Source organism: Stenella coeruleoalba (assembly GCF_951394435.1).
Source record: "Stenella coeruleoalba genome assembly, chromosome: 17".
Lineage (NCBI taxonomy): Eukaryota > Metazoa > Chordata > Mammalia > Artiodactyla > Delphinidae > Stenella > Stenella coeruleoalba.
In genome coordinates this window covers 8,740,620-8,758,642 of record NC_137163.1, presented here as the reverse complement: position 1 = coordinate 8,758,642, position 18,023 = coordinate 8,740,620, and the positions used below count along the sequence as shown (strand labels likewise).

Below are 18,023 nucleotides of genomic sequence, written 5' to 3'. Positions count from 1 at the left end.
CACTCCTCAGTACCTGTAGGGGATTGGTTCTAGGACCCCCTAAGGATTCCAAATTCCACAGATGCTCAAGTCCCTTATGTGAAATGGCATGGTATTTTCATATAGCCTGTGCACAGCCTCCCGTATACTTTAAATCACCTCTAGATTCCTTATAATACCTAATACAATGTAAATGCTATGTAAATAGTTGCCAGCTTGGGAAATTCAAGTTTTGCTTTTTGGAATTTTCTAGAATTTTTTTTTCTGAATGTTTTCAAGCCACCATTTTTGTAATCCGCAGATGCAGAACCTGTGGATACAGAGGGCAGACTGTGTGGTCTTCCTCAGCACCCAAGATAAAAGTGAAATGGTTTAGGCTGAATACATAGCACTATTTCAGACACATTAAGGAAGAAAGACTAGGTCTGGCCACTGCCTTTTCTAAAATTGATCACTGACACAAGGGAGCAAAGAGAAACCACAGAGTTATTGCTGTGTTACATCTTTATATTGAACACGAGGCCCCTTCCATGTGATAAAATCAAGACGGACACACCATCATAGGCATGGAGAATAGTAGATGACAAACTTTTGTACTTTGTGCCTCGGTATTTATGTGTATGAGCTAAACATCTGAAAGAGGTCTTGCAAGCTACTAGAGAAAACTAGAAAATGGAGTATGCAACTTTCTAAGCTCAAAGAGTTTGTGAGTTTTACATAAATACCACAGCCTGAGAAATGGCCTTTCATATTTTCCCTTCTGAGTCTAGACTTTTAATACTGTTGTCAATTTTTTCCATATAAAAGATGTCAAATTCCTAAGGACACTTGACAACACCCATCTCCAAGGACTCTTCCTCATTGGACATGGTTGCAATTGAATCAAATTAAATTTGGGAGAAAAAAGTACCTTTTTATCTAGGAGCAAATATCTACCTAATGACAGAACCCATGTAACATTTACACATAGATCTAAAATATTAGCATCTTGGGGGAAGTGACAGAAAATGAAGAAGGTCAATTTGGTTCATTACATCAGATTCTTGCAAAGCTTCAGAGACTTTTGAGCTAATTCCACATTTTTTTATGTTTACCATTTCACTTCCTAGCTACATTTTGCGTAGCCATATACCTTTTCTTTAAGACCCATTAAAAAATCACAAAACATCTTCTTATAAAGTATTACATTTTATACAGGAATATAAAGCAATTGAATAGTTTGTGGAAAGGCATTATATCTCAAGAAATACCTCTACAATGCTGGTTTGAGAGTGGTATTAAGACTCATCTTACAGTGGTCATTTTGTGAAGGAATTTTGAGTCCCAACATTCTTATTTTTTTCTGCCCTTCACCTTCTACCCTTTGATAATTGTAATCAGTAATATTATTATTTTGACAAACAGGTTAATACAAGTCATTTTCTTGCTGTGTTGGCACAGGGACCAAATGAGATGAATACACATAATCATTTTTGAAGTGGGAAAATGTTGCAGATGTTATATTGCTTGGTCTTGTACAGGCAGGAGTGGCCCTCTATCCACTGTCCTGTGTGCATTTCTCCAGGACAGTCTTATCTTCTTGGTCTGTGATTATCACTGTGATTATCTATCATATAGTCAGGACTCTGTGATTCACATGTTGTTTGTGGTCAGTTGGCAAGGGCAACAGTAAGAACATGGAGGACATGCACGGTAGGTGGGCTAGGCACCAATATGGCATCAAAACCAACCATACACCATCTGGAGATAGAAAAGGAGTTTTCAATATCTTCCATCTTTAGACAGGAAGACATTGCACACTTCTCAGCCAATTTTCCTACCTCAGCCCATCGGTTGACAAGGAGAATTTCACTTCTACCCCAGCTCCAGAAGTGTTGGAGAGAATACATCTGATATGGTCTATCTCTTTACTTTTTAGCCACACAGGAGGCTGCAAGATTAGAAAGAGCATCATATGTTTTAGACTATAGCTACCTAGATGCCAATAGTAGCCCCTTAACTCATCTTCCTTCTTCTACAGTTGTTTCCCTACAGTCTATTCTCAACATCCAGAAAAATCCTTTTGAAATATTAAGTTATTAAATCTTGACTCTGCTCAAATCCTCCTATAGATCCCAATTTTAGAGTTCCTTGTAATTTCTTTTTTTTAACCTTTTTTTTTTTTTTGCCATGCCCCGTGGCATGTGGGACCTTAATTCCCTGACCAGGGATCGAACCAGCAGCCCCTGAACTGGAAGCATAGGTCTTAACAACTGGACCACCAGGGAAGTCCTTAGAGTTCCTTGTAATTTCTTACAGTAGCCTCTACAAGGCCCTCCATTGTCTGGGCCTCTGTTATGTCCCTGATCTTGTTTGCTCTCCCTTTTCTCACCACCCACGGCATCCTTGTTCTTTTTTAAATATTTCAGACCTACTCCTACTCTACAGCCTTTGGACTAGCTGTTCCCTCCATCTGAATTATTCTCCTTCAGTTAAGTGCATAGCCCAGACCCTCATCTCCTGCAGGTCTTTACTCCAATGCCACCTTCCTCATGAGCTCTACAATGACCACCCTACCCAAACTGGTACTGGTCCCCCTCAAATGTCATATTACATTACCAAGTTCTGCACTCTCTGTTTCCTGTAGCACCACCACATAACATTTTCTAAAATCTACTTCTTACCTTCATTTTTTCCCTCTCCCTGGAATATAAGCTCCTAAAGGAAAATAATTTTAGTATCTTTTATTCACTCATCTATCCTAAGCACTTAAAACTGCCTGGCACACTTGTCGAATGCAAGAATGAACTTGCAGATGCATTAATGAAAGTAAATAGGAATTTGTGGGTAATGGGAATAGCACTGAGTCAGGAAGGAGCCTGGGGAGAGAAGTGACCAGTGAGAAATGCCTGGGAGTAGAGAAGTCAAAAGATTTTAAGAACAAAGGCACATAAAATTAAATGTCCTGTTGTTTGCATCACTGTTCTTTGGCGGTGAAAAAACATGGCTGCAATTTGTGTATCTTCTTTTGAGAAACGTCTATTTAGGTCTTTTGCCCATTTTTGGATTGGGTTGTTTGTTTTTCTGATATTGAGCTGCATAAGCTGCTTATATATTTTGGAGATTAACCCTTTGTCAGTTGCTTTGTTTGCAAATATTTTCTTCCATTCTGAGAGTTGCCTTTTTGTCTTGTTTATGGTTTCCTTTGTTGTGCAAAAGCTTTTAAGTTTCATTAGGTCCCATTTGTTTATTTTTGTTTCCATTTCTTTAGGAGGTGGGTCAACACATGAAAGGATGCTCAACATCACTAATCATTAGAGAAATGCAAACCAAATCAAAAGCACAAATCAAAACCACAACGAGGTATCACCTCACACCGATCAGAACGGCCATCATCAAAAAATCTACAAACAACAAATGCTGGAGAGGGTGTGGAGAAAAGGGAACCCTCTTCCACAGTTGCTGGGAATGTAAATTGATACAGCCACTATGGAGAACAGTATGGAGGTTCCTTATAAAACTAGAAATAGAAATACCATACGACCCAGCAATACCACTACTGGGCATATACCCTGAGAAAACCATAATTCAAAAAGAGTCATGTACCACAATGTTCATTGCAGCTCTATTTACAATAGCCAGGACATGGAAGCAACCTAAGTTTCCATCAATGGATGAATGGATAAAGAATATGTGGCACATATATACAATGGAATATTACTCAGCCATAAAAAGAAATGAAATTGAGTTATTTGTAGTGAGGTGGATGGAAATAGAGTCTGTCATACAGAGTGAAGTAAGTCAGAAAGAGAAAAACAAATACCATATGCTAACAAATATATATGGAATCTAAGAAAAAAATTCGTCCTGATGAACCTAGGGGCAGGACAGGAATAAAGACACAGACATAGAGAATGGACTTGAGGACACGGGGAGAGGGAAGGGTAAGCTGGGACGAAGTGAGAGAGTGGGATGGACATATACACACTACCAAATGTAAAATAGATAGCTAGCGGGAAGCAGCTGCATAGCACAGGGAGATCAGCTCGGTGCTTTGTGACCACCTAGAGGGGTGGGATATGGAGGCTGGGAGGGAGATGCAGAGGGAGGAGATATGGGGATGTATGTATATGTATAGCTGATTCACTTTGTTGTACAGCAGAAACTAACACACCATTGTAAAGCAATTATACTCCAATAAAGATGTTAAAAAAAAGCCTGCAAATTCTTTAACATTCTCCCACAGAGAGGTGGGGTCTACCTTCCACCTCCTTGAAAAAGTGCAGGCTTGAGCATGGCAGCAGTGAGGCTATGCGACTTCTGGGGCTGAATCATAGAAGATCTTTCCATTTCTGACTGGTTCTCTCAAATGTTTGTTCTGGGGATATGCCCACTTGGAATCTAGTCACCATGCTGTGAGAAGCCACATGGAGAGGCCACAGGGAAGGTACCCCGGGGGACTGTCCTAGCTGGGCACATGCTTTGAATCATCCATGGGAGTGAAGATGCTTCCAGATGATGTAGCCCCCATGCCCTCACCAATTGCGTCACCCCCAGTAGAGGACTCAGATGCCAGGGCCTGAAGAAGCCATCTCTGAATTCGACAGTGCACTGTCCGAATTCTCCATTAAAATAAACGCCAATGAGCATAACAAAATGACTGTTGTTTTATATCACTAAGTTCCGGGTGGTTTGTTAGTCAGTAGTATAATAGTAACTGGGACAGCCTCCAGCCTCCAAAGTCACACCAATGACCTGTGTGACCGGATGCACACCTGGGGAGATTTGAGTAAGTGTGGGCAGAGAGTAATCCAACAACCACAGAAAGGGAAACTAATTTAGAGGCCAAGACACTTCCCGGAACAAAACCTCAGACAGGAGTGAACAGGCAGGTTACACAGCTCCAGAAATTAGCAGAAATTGGGGTGGGGAAGCAGAGAACTGCCCACAGGTCGTGAGGTAGGGGCTTGAGATAACCAGTGGCAGATGACCTCACCCTGGGCGGGGGCAGGAAAGTTGAGGGCCTTTGTATATTAATGCTGAGTATATTTTAGTTCTCAACTAGGACCCAAAGTATAGAATGTCACGTGATGACCCCAATACTCTAGAACTGGGTCTACCAGTGGACCTTCTGTCTCACACTGGGAATCTGGGATTCCTTCCCATTCTTCTCTCTCCCTTTCTTCTCTCTCCCTTTCCCCCCACTTCTCCTCCTGGGGAAAAAAGTATCCAAGTGAGCATCTGTGGACCCAGCTCTGTGGGTCTGGGTTACAGCAACTCCACTTAGCAGCTATGAACTCCTAGGCAGCTTATTCCACTTTTCTGAAACTGTTTTCCACATTGGTAAGTGGGGATCGTACTAGTAGCTATTTTATGGGACTGTTCTGAGGCTGACGAGTTAACATATGGAAAGTACTTTAAGCAAGGGCACACAGTAATTCCTCAATGAATAGTGGCTAGTCACCTCATCACTGATCAAATTCTGCTAAACATGCTTCTTCTTTTTTTTTAAGAAAAAACTAGTTGTGATTTTTATTTTATGATGCCAAAATAAAACAGGATTATTTCACAGTTAGAAAACACATCTTAACAAAAAAAACTATAAAACACATGTCTCAAGTGTGAGGGTGGTGTATAATGAGAGAGTGAAAATGAGTTCTCCATATACTCACGTTGTTGTAGAGTCCTTCAGAACCAGCAGTACAGAGGGTAGTACATTTTTTAGGATTATGTGAGCTTAGCCCTGAGAATATGGAACTATTTAAAGCAAAGTTCCAAAGTGTGACATGTCAAATGCTCCCTAAATTCACCAAATGAGTGCTTCAAGTATAGAAATTATCTCAACATGATCATTTCAACTCTCCCTTATATTGGAAAACCAGAACTAAAGGTTTTAAAAAGCTATTCATGTCTGTTTCCAATCATTAGACTCTTTTTATTGTAAAATGAAAAGAAAACTTAAAATATTCATAAAGACTACTTTACACACAGCATGCTTTTTTTATGGTATAATATTATATTCTATGGGAATGTATTATACTGGTATAATATTATATTCTATGGGAATGTATTATACCAGGATCATCATCAGTAATGATATAGAAAGAGTTAAGATTGTGTTTATGACCATAATTTTCAAGATCAGAAGTCAAAAATTCCCAGTGGAACGAAATGATTTGGCCAGGGCCGTCTCCTGAGTCTGTAACCAGGGGAAGACAGTATTTTGTTTCCACAAAGCCAGTCTTCCAATTAACCTTTAGGAAGTAAGCCTTCCTGTAATACTTTTTTTTTTTACATCTTTACTGGAGTATAATTGCTTTACAATTGTGTGTTAATTTCTACTTTATAACAAAGTGAATCAGCTATACATATATCACCATATCTCCTCCCTCTTGCGTCTCCCTCCTACCCTCCCTATCCCAGCCCTCTAGGTGGACACAAAGCACTGAGCTGATCTCCCTGTGCTATGCGGCTGCTTCCCGCTAGCTATCTATTTTACGTTTGGTAGTGTATATATGTCCATGCCACTCTCTCACTTCGTCCCAGCTTACCATTTCCCCTCCCTGTGTCCTCAAGTCCACTCTCTGCGTCTGCGTCTTTATTCCTGTCCTGCCCCTAGGTTCTTCAGAACCGTTTTTTTTTTTTTTTTTTTTTTAGATTCCACATATATGTGTTAGCACACAGTATTTGTTTTTCTCTTTCTGACTTACTTCACTCTGTATGACAAACTCTATTTCCATCCACCTCACTACAAATAACTCAATTTCGTTTCTTTTTATGGTTGAGTAATACTCCATTGTATATATGTGCCACATATTCTTTATCCATTCATCTGTCAATGGACACTTAGGTTGCTTCCATGTCCTGACTATTGTAAATAGTGCTGCAATGAACATTGTGGTACATGACGCTTTTTGAATTATGGTTTTCTCAGGGTATATGCCCAGTAGTGGGATTGCTGGGTCGTATGGTTTTTCTATTTCCAGTTTTCTAAGGAACCTTCATACTGTTCCCCATAATGGCTATATCAATTTACATTCCTACCAACCGTGGAGGAGGGTTCCCTTTTCTCCACACCCTCTCCATCATTTATTGTTTGTAGATTTTTTCATGATGGCCATTCTGACTGGTGTGAGGTGATACCTCACTGTAGTTTTGATTTGCATTCCTCTAATGATTAGTGATGTTGAGCATCCTTTCATGAGTTCATTGGCAATCTGTATATCTTCTTTAGAGAAATGTCTATTTAGGTTTTCTGCCCATTTTTGGATTGGATTGTTTTTTTGATATTGAGCTGCATGAGCTGATTGTAGATTTTGGAGATTAATCCTTTGTCACTTGCTTCGCTTGCAAATATTTTCTCCCATTCTGAGGGTTGTCTTTTCATCTCGTTTATGGTTTCCTTTGCTGTGCAAAAGCTTTGAAGTTTCATAGGTCCCATTTGTTTATTTTTGTTTTTATTTCCATTTCTCTAGGAGGTGGGTTAAAAAGGATCTTGCTGTGATGTATGTCAGAGTGTTCTGCCTATGCTTTCCTCTAAGAGTTTTATAGTGTATGGCCTTCCATGTAGGTCTTTAATCCATTTTGAGTTTATTTTTGTGTATGGTGTTAAGGAGTGTTCTAATTTCATTCTTTCACATGTAGCTTTTCAGTTTTCCTAGCACCACTTATTGAAGAGATTGTCTTTTTTCCATTGTATGTTCTTGCCTCGTTTATCAAAGATAAAGTGACCATATGTGTGTGGGGTTTTCTCTGGGTTTTCTATCCTGTTCCATTGATCAATATTTCTGTTTTTGTGCCAGTATCATACTGTCTTGATTATTGTAGCTTTGTAGTATAGTCTGAAGTCCAAGAGCCTGATTCCTCCAGCTGTGTTTTTCTTTCTCAAGATTGCTTTGGTTATTCAGGGTCTTTTGTGTTTCCATTAAAATTGTGAAAAATTTTTTTCTAGTTCTGTGAATAATGCCATTGGTAGTTTGATAGGGATAGCATTGAATCTGTAGATTGCTTTGGGTAATAGAGTCATTTTCACAATGTTGATTCTTCCAATCCAAGAACATGGTATATCTCTCCACCTATTTGTATCATCTTTAATTTATTTCATCAGTGTCTTATAATTTTCTGCATACAGGTCTTTTGTTTCCTTAGGTAGGTTTATTCCCAGGTATTTTATTCTTTTTGTTGCAATGGTAAATGGGAGTGTTTCCTTAATTTCTCTTTCAGATTTTTCATCCTTAGTGTATAGGAATGCCAGAGATTTCTGTGCCTTACTTTTGTATCCTGCTACTCTACCAAATGCATTGATTAGCTCTAGTAGTTTTCTGGTAGCATCTTTAGGATTCTCTATGCATAGTACCATGTCATCTGCAAAGAGTGACGTCTTTACTTCTTCTTTTCTGATTTGGATTCCTTTTATTTCTTTTTCTTCTCTGATTGCTGTGGCTAAAACTTCCAAAACTATGTTGAATAATAGTGGTGAGAGTGGGCAACCTTGTCTTGTTCCTGATCTTAGTGGAAATGGTTTCAGTTTTTCACCATTGAGAATGATGTTGGTTGTGGGTTTGTCATATATGGCCTTTATTATGTTGAGGTAAGTTCCCTCTATGCCTATTTTCTGGAGGGTTTTTATCATAAATCGGTGTTGAATTTTGTTGAAAGTTTTTTCTGCAGCTATTGAGATTATCATATGCTTTTAATCCTTCAGTTTGTTAATATGGTGTATCACACTGATTGATTTGCATATACTGAAGAATCCTTGCAGTCCTGGGATAAACCCCACTTGATCATGGTGTATGATCCTTTTAATGTGCTGCTGGATTCCGTTTGCTAGTATTCTGTTGAGGATTTTTGCATCTATGTTCATCAGTTATATTGGCCTGTAGTTTTCTTTTTTCTATGACATCTTTGTCGGGTTTTGGTATCAGGGTGATGGTGGCCTCGTAGAATGAGTTTGGGAGTGTTCCTCCTGCTGCTATATTTTGGAAGAGTTTGAGAAGGATAGGTGTTAGCTGTTCTATGAATGTTTGATAGAATTCACCTTGAAGCCATCTGGTCCTGGGCTTTTGTTTGTTGGAAGATTTTTAATCACAGTTTCAATTTCAGTGCTTGTGATTGGTCTGTTTATATTTTCTATTTCTTCCTAGTTCAGTACCAGAAGGTTGTGCTTTTCTAAGAATTTGTCCATTTCTTCCAGGTTGTCCATTTTATTGGCATATAGTTGCTTGTAGTAATCTCTCATGATCCTTTGTATTTCTGCAGTGTCAGTTGTTCCTTCTCCCTTTTCATTTCTAATTCTATTGATTTGAGGCTTTTCCCTTTTTTTCTTGATGAATCTGGCTAATGGTCTATCAATTTTGTTTATCTTCTCAAAGCACCAGGTTTTAGTTTTATTGATCTTTGCTGTCATGTCCTTCATTTCTTTTTCATTTATTTCTGATCTGATCTTTATGATTTCTTTCCTTCTGCTAACTCTGGGGGTTTTTTGTTCTTTTTCTAAATGCTTTAGGTGTAAGGTTAAGTTGTTTATTTGAGATTTTTCTTGTTTCTTGAGCTAGGACTGTATTGCTACAAACTTCCTTCCTAGAACTGCTTTTGCTGCATCCCATAGGTTTGGAGTCATCGTGTTTTCATTCTCATTTGTTTCTAGGTATTTCTTGATTTCCTTTTTGATTTCTTCAGTAATCTCTTGGTTATTTAGTAATGTATTCTTTAACCTCCATGTGTTTGTATTTTTTACAGATTTTTTCCTGTAATTGATATCTAGTCTCATAGCGTTGTGGTTGGAAAAGATATTTGATACAATTTCAATTTTCTTAAATTTACCAAGGCTTGATTTGTGACCCAAGATATGATCTATCCTGGAGAATGTTCCATGAGCACTTGAGAAGAAAGTGTATTCTGTTGTGTTTGGATGGAATGTCGGATAAATATCAATTAAGTCCATCTTGTTTAATGTATCATTTAAAGCTTGTGTTTCCTTATTTATTTTCATTTTGGATGATCTGTCCATTGGTGAAAGTGGTGTGTTAAAGTCCCCCACTACTATTGTGCTACTGTCAATTTCTCCTTTTATGGCTGCTAACATATGCCTTATATATTGAGGTGTTCCTATATTGGGTACATAAATATTTACAATTGTTTTAACTTCTTCTTGGATTGATCCCTTGATCATTATGCAGTGTCCTTCTTTGTCTCCTATAATAGTCTCCCCCTCTGCCACCCGCAGTCTCCGCCCGCGAAGGGGCTTCCTAGTGTGTGGAAACGTTTCCTCTTTCACAGCTCCCTCCCACTGGTGCAGGTCCCGTCCCTATTCTTTGTCTCTGTTTTTTCTTTTTTCTTTTGCCCTACCCAGGTACGTGGGGAGTTTCTGAGGTCTTCTGCCGGTGTTCAGTAGGTGTTCTGTAGGAGTTGTTCCGCATGTAGATGTATTTCTGATGTATCTGTGGGGAGGAAGGTGATCTCCACATCTTACTCCTCTGCCATCTTGAAGGTCTGCCAACATGCTTCTTAATAATCTATTTTCCAGCTTTACTGAGGTATACTCGACAAATAAAGATTGTATGTATTTAGGGTGTACAACATGGTGATGTTTAACATGCATATGTATTGTATTGGGAAACGATCACAATCAAGTGAATTAACAGGTGTATCACCTCATATAGCTATAAGATGAATAAGTTCTGGGGATGTAATATATGACGTGTTGACTATAGTTAATAATGCTGTATTATATACTTACAAGTAGATCTTACGTATTCTCACTATACACATAAAAAAGGTAATTTAATAATTTTATAGAATGTTCCCCCTCTCCATTATTTCCTTCCTTCTTGTCCTGTTGCAATTCACCCTCCATTATGCCTCTGGTATCATCTATCTCTAGAACAGGTCCCCATCAAATTAAAAACCACCAAGGATCCCATGTTGTCTGAGAAGGCTACAAAGTTTTCCCAATTTTATGGCCCAACATTACCGGTTTTCTCTCCTACCACTTTGATGCCCATGGCCTTTCTTCTAAAGACACTGACTTTCTTCCACATGTTTGTTTTCTCAGCCAGCAATGCCCTTTGTCCCCACTTCCCTCACTCTTTAAAGCAGTCATCTGTGAAGGCATGTTCATGGTAAGGTGTGCTGAAATCTTAATGAGAACCGACTGGCAGAAACCTCAATTCTACGAATTTTGTTCTGTTTCATTCTGAAGTAAAAGGGGGGAAAATGACAGAAGCAAACCCACATCCAGGAAATTGCTGTTAATTAGTGTTTTCCAGGTTCTTTTTTTTTAAATAACTTTTATTCAGTTTAATCATTGCTGCCCAGTCTCCCTCAACACAATGAATTTTTAAAAATAAATTTATTATTTTATTTTTGGCTGCGTTGGGTCTTCGTTGCCACATGGGCTTTCTCTAGTTGTGGCGAGCAGGGGCTACTCTTCGTTGCTGTGCGGGCTTCTCATTGTGGTGATTTCTCTTGTTGCAGAGCACAGGCTCTAGGCTTCAGTAGTTGTGGCACATGGACTCAATAGTTGTGGCTTGCAGCATCTAGAGCACAGGCTCAGTAGTTGTGGCCCATGGGCTTAGTTGCTCCGTGGCATGTGGGATCCAGACCAGGGATCAAACCCATGTCCCCTGCATTGGCAGGCGGATTCTTAACCACTGCGCCACCAGAGAAGTCCTCCAGGTCCTTGTCTAAGACCAGTTTACTACCTATTGCAGGGCTACCCAGACCAACCCTTGTCTCACCTTTACCTGCCAGCCTGCAGCTCCGGAGAAAATGTCCCTCCACAGCTTAACAACTACATCTGTGCCTCTAATTCTCTGGAGGGTGGGGATAGGCAAGAGAGGGGAAACCAGTTTAACAAAATGCATCACGGTAATAAGGAAAATGTTGATATACCAATTGTTGGTGCACATGTGTATCTTCCCTACCCTCACCTCCTTGACAGCTGCACAGATAACACATGCATAACAGGAGAGCACACACCCACAAACACACACACACACACACACACATACACACACACATACAAGTGGGACATTATCATTCCCTGACACACTATATATTGGTTGTTGTCTACTGTCTGCCCCTACTCTCTCTCTCACTAAAATGAAATTCCCTGGGACTTGGTTTTTTGTTCACTATTATATATCCAGCGCACAGTATAGTAGTAACACATAGTAGGTTCTGGGCAAATATTTAATAGATGGATGGATGACTGAATGGTGGAAACAACTCACTACACATATAACAGAAGTTTCCTGCTTCTTAATTACATTAGCTTAAGTCAGGACTTAAATCTTCTAATGAATGAGGGATGGATGCATGGATGGTGGAAGACCTCACTCACTAAAAGTCAGTGGAAGTTTTACTACTTCCTAACCTCAGTCTTAAGTCAGGACTTAAGCCTCTGTGGACTTCAGTATTCTCACGTGTAAGAAAAGGCACGAGAGCATTTTAGGAAAAAAAAAGATTACAAAAGAAAGAATTAACTCTCTTCATACCTCCATGCCCAGTTCTACACCATCATCTCTGTGGAGACTTGACTCGTTCCTCCAGACAGCATCTGATGGTCCTCTAGATTCCATCTATAATTTCTATGTATTGTTATTATGAATGATCACTGAGATCCAAGATGTGCTGTGGAAAAGAACAGAATTTAAAGACTGATTGAGAAGAGACCACCTGGAAGATTAATGGGGGCCAGAGGAGAGTGCTAGAAACACACCAGGGGGCATGAGAAGAAATTTTTAACATAATTAAGAAAATTCACAGGAAGAAAGGAAAATAGAGAGCAAGGTGGTAAATGCAGCCAAATGTCTGCACTTCTAAGGTGGACAAACTATGCAGGATGCTGGAGGCGGGTCTCAGGATTCAGCACCGTGAGGCAGAGGGACCTATAGTTGCTCACTGGTGTTCTAGTTGAAGAGGAGCAGTGCCACCCAGTGTTCTGAAGCTTATTTGCACCCACCTAGCTTTCAACATTTCTCAGGACTGAAAGACTTTGAGAATCTCTCAGCTAAAACATATTTGGAGCTGAAGTATAAACAGTTCATTGCCAAGTACAAATGATCCAGTGATTCATTTTACACTTTGAGAGAGGGAAGATGGACTGGGAGAGAGAAAGAGAGGGTACGAGGAGCTTGAGCGTTCCAATTATACAGCCCCGCAGAGATGGCAAAGAGAGGCAGTCAACACAGAGGGCAGGGCTCAGAGGCTTCTAGTTTTGCAGAGGGCTGCCATTCAGCTGGGCAAGGATAAACAGAAAGCGTGTATTAATCTATCAATTGTACTAAGCTGTAGGGAGCACAGGGTAGAAGTAAACGTCAAGGTCTGTGGGAACAGAGAAGGGAGCAATTAACTTGACACTAGAAAAAGATGCCGACAGCCAGGGTCCTCATCCCAGCTCTACTGTTTCCTCGCTGTGGGCCCTAAGACAAGTTCCCTTAAATCTGAGTCTCAGGTTCCTCCGTGAAAATGAGGATGGAGACGATGACCACACCACATTGCAAAGATTGAAGAGCTTGATGTATCGGAAAGAGGCTAACGTGGTGCCTAACGTCTACAAATATTCTCTACACGTGATTTCCTATTACAGAAGAAACTTCAGAGAAGGTTTCACTGGAAAAGCAACCTTTGCAAAAAGAGGAAGACAAATACTATATGATATCTCTTATATGTGGAATCTAAAATATGACCCAAATGAACTTATCTAAAAAACAGAAACAGACTCAGACACAGAGAACAGACTTGTGGTTGCCAAGGGGGACGGGTGTGGGGGAAGGATGGAGTGGGAGTTTGGGGTTAGCAGATGCAAACTAGTATACATAGAATGGACACACAACAAGGTCCTATTGTATAGCTCAGGGAACTATATTCAATACCCTGTGATAAAACATAATGGAAAGGAATATGGAAAAGAATGTATGTATTTGTATAGCTGAATCACTTGGCGGTACAGTCGAAATTAACACAACATTGTAAATCAACTACACTTCAATAAAATAAATGTTTTTCAAAAGTGACCTTTGAGCTACATCCTAAAGAAGCCAGTGCTCCATTTTCTTGGGTGAAGAACTCTTATCCTCCTTAATTGAGGGAATAGCTAAAGACAGTGAAGACCAAGGCAACCTTCCCTCCCACCAGTCAGATATGTGACTATTGCAAGAGGTCAGTAGGTGACAGCTGTCACAGGCAGGTCACGCAGACATCCCAAAGAATGAGCAGGTTACCTCCCGGGAGAGATAGCAATCACCCTTCCCTGCAGAGCTGCAGTTAGAGACTGGAGCCTCCAATCTGAGTCTGTGTGTCTGAGGCTATCTCATAAGCTGTGGCCAAAAACTGCAGGTCAGGGAGGTATTTATCACAGCAATAAAGGTCATTCTTGTGCTTTAGGAGGGCGATCTGCTGCCTTTCGGCCTCTAGTGGACTGAGAAAGCATTGTTCCTGGAGAAGAGGGGGCTTATTCTATCCCAAAGATACAGCTTCTCAATAACACCTGTGTTTTCCTGGCTTGTGGGCAACACATATTTAACTATCTCTCAGCTCTAACCTTGGAATTTACAGATTCTTCCAAGTACGATCAACAATCACAGCGACACTTCAGGTGAGATGAAATAGGTATATATCTTCTGAAAATGAGGTTTCTTTCCCTCCACACCGCTAAGCGGAGGAAAACGTTTCTGCGCGTCTTTAGGCTTCGCTTACAGCGCCACCTAGCGTCCTGAAGCAAGCGCTTTCCTGCTTAGGAGATACATTCCCTTTAGGAATGTTGCAAAATCCATGCATGCTCTTTCACCAACCAAGAAAAATAGAGATCAGCACTGAACTAGGCATCAGAATGTGCCAACAGAAGTGGAAGTGCAACACTCAACCTAAGAGGACTTTTATATCTAGTTAGAAGGGCAAGGGGAGAGATATCAGAGCAAAGGAATACATTTACGAATATGTTGTTATTAAGTTTAACTCCATATGAAAATAATATTTGAGCACCGACTCTGTGCCCAGCACTGCAAGGTACTGGTGATACTGCAGTGCTGAAGAGGATACAATTCTGCCTTCGAAGAGCCACCTTCAAGACAGACAATTAAAATACAGAATGACGAAATATGTGATCAGTTTATAAAGCGTGTGGGAAGGGGCCTAAAGAAGACACACCTTTGAGAGTCTGAGAATAGGGTCAGGGGAGTCTCTTTAAAAAGCTAGTCAGGTAAAGGCTAAAAGAGGAAGGGAAGAGGGGTTTAGGTTGTTGGTTTAATAGGTATGTTTAAGAGTGTCAACCAAATCCAGGGATTGTCCATTCAGCCTAAATCACGGATGAGGTGAGGTCCCCATGGGCACAGCTTGTACTATACCCCTCCCCATCATCGCAGCCAGGGCTGAAAGGACTAGGAGTGAACACCTTAGCCAGACTGAGCTGGGAATTTAGAACTGAGAACGGGCAGATTCCAATTGGGAAGAAACACGATGTATCATTTAGGGAGGCTAGGGAGGTATGGAGAAGCCGTAATCTGCTGTCAATAAAGCAGCAGAGGAATAAAGTCTGCAGGAGAAGAAAGACATAGCTCCCTTCCTGTTCACCACCACTCTGCGACCATCATGTGTCCCCTGGACGATTGTAGGAGCCTCCTAATAACTGTTCCTGCTTCCGCCCTTGCCCCTCTCTATTTTACAAAGGTGGGTGATCCGGTTAAAACTTGAACCAGACCATGTCACTTCTCTCTTCAATTGTCTGATAGCTTTCGATCTCAGAGTAGAAGCCATAGTGTTTAAAATAGTTTTTAAAAAGCTCACATGACCTGCCGCAGGATCACCATTATGGCTCTGATCTCATCTCCTACTAAATCTTCCCCTTTTATGCCCTCAACCAGTCTCCCTGGCCTCCCTGCTGTTGCTCAAATGTGCTGCCTCAGGGCCTTTGCATGTGCTCTTTCCCCGAGCCTAGAAGCTCCTCTTCCAGAGATCCATGTAACTTACTCATTCACCTCCTTTAGGATTTCCTCAAATATCATATTTGTAGTGAAGCCTTTCCTGATTGCCCAGTTAAAAATTAAAACACTCTGTAATATTCCTTACCCCTGCTTTATTGAAGGATAAACAGAACTTGTCACCACCTGACATACTACAGGTTCTCATTATTTATATTGCTTATTGTCTGGCTTTGACCACCACCACCTCCCACTCTCATTACAATATGGGAAAGAGATTGCAATGAATTGATAAGCTAATTAATTCATTAGTGGAGTACCTGTGAACACTGAGAGGAGTCAGAGAGAGGGAGCTCTTCTGGGTCCTGGATGATCTTCTAGCTCCACAGTTCCTCTGCTCTTGACCTTGTCACACGCCTGCCATTGGCATTTGGGAAACACACCTACATCTTTATAATTCTTCTATTGTTGCTTAAAATAATCTCAGTTAATTTTTGTTCTATTTGCAGACTAAAACGTCCTAACTCATTCAATGAGAGAACAGCCTTTGAACTTGCTCTATCTAGAATAACTTTTCCCTGAGATATGCTTAAGCCTGGCTCCCCTGCCTCACGTAGGTTTCTGCTCCAGTGTCTCTATGATAGAGGTCTTCTCTGACCACCTTATCTAAAACAGCAGTCTTCTAGAATAGATCTTGTGTTCTCACCACCAAAAAAAAAAAAAAAGTAACTTTGTAAGATAATGGATATGTTAATTAGCTTGATTGTGGTAATCAAGGATCAAGGTATATGCCTATCAAAACATCACACTGTGCCACCTAAATATATACCATTTTTATTTGTCAATCATTCCTCAATAAAATTGGAAAAATTAAAATAAAATGACACCCCCATCACACTCTATTCCTACCCAGACTTGACTTCCCTTCATAGCACAGAGGGCTAGTCTGACACATATTTATGTGTTGATTACATCCCCCACTGGAATGTAAATGCCAGGAGAACAGGGTTTTTATCGCTGGATCCTCAGTGTCTAGGTTAGTCTAGGACATAGTTGACACTCAGTAAATGTGTTCATCTATTCCAGAAATACCTCATCCCAGCTGCTATGGAAATGTGTGCCCTCCAGGAAGCTACATTCTCATGAGAGATTTTTGTTAACTATGAAATGCGTGAACTCCAAGGTGAGGAATGGATGGAGCCTGTGCTGACGTGTTGCTGGCCCTGAAGGTTGAGGCAAGAACTGAAGTCGGAGGCTCCCTGGGAGGGCCAGGCGAGGTATAGAGGGCTTGGGTTGCTGCTTCCCCAGCATCCACCTCCCACACACCCCAACAGGATGCAGATTTTCCATTTGCAACAGCACAGGATTTGGGCAGGATTGACATCAGATCGAGGGGACATGCCTGGATAGACCTGAGCAATCAACACGTGACCTCTCGGCCACCAACACTGGTTTTCAGAAGTGCATGTGACTCACCCTGATCCAGTAAGGCAGGAAGAGATGTTTGCTGGAGTTACTGGGAAAGAAGTTTCTCTCTTCCATGGGAGCTAAAAGAAAATCATTCTTCTTCCTATGGACAGCATGGTTGAGGCTGTGTGTTCCGGAACTCTTGCAGCTCATATTGCTTCCATAAGCTAAAGAGTTAACAACAGAAGATGGCATGTAGAGGACAAAGTAACATACAGCGAATGGCAGAGTCCAGAGAAAGACCCTGATGACATCAAGAACCCATAGATCAAACTATGCCTAAAGCAGAATCCTGACATTTTCTGTCTTAGGAGCCAATAAACTCCCTTTATGACTTAAGCTAGTTTTATATTTGTCAAACTATAAAAGTAATACATGTTTGTTGAAGCACAAGAAATAATAAAAAGATACATAAGACAAATTTTATAATCAACTTCTATATTCCTGCTCATCCTGCCTCTGAAACATCCACTATTAACCGATGGATGTTGCCATTGGGTTAAAATGTGTCATCCCCCCACAAAATTCATGTGTTGAAGTCCCAACCCCCCAGAACCTCTGAACGGAACTGTCTTTGGAGATGGATTCTATAAAGAGACAATTAATTTAAAATGGGGTCACGTGGGTGGGCCCTAATCCAATATGACTGGTGTCCTTATAAGAGATTAGGACACAGAC

At 40.6% G+C, this 18,023-nt stretch overlaps 1 long non-coding RNA gene across 2 annotated transcripts in view; it reads right to left on the bottom strand.

Annotated features, from left to right (window-relative positions):
* The window catches only part of LOC307175790, a 33,087-nt gene extending 15,268 nt beyond the window's left edge, over positions 1-17,819 (bottom strand). The window contains exon 1 of one of the 2 annotated variants that reach the window (XR_013824485.1): positions 17,355-17,819. This is a non-coding gene — a long non-coding RNA (uncharacterized lncRNA). Of the gene's footprint in view, positions 1-12,455; positions 12,579-17,354 lie in introns of those variants that run through there. The other variant, XR_013824486.1, reaches the window with a different exon arrangement.
* Between the last annotated feature and the right edge of the window lie 204 nt (positions 17,820-18,023).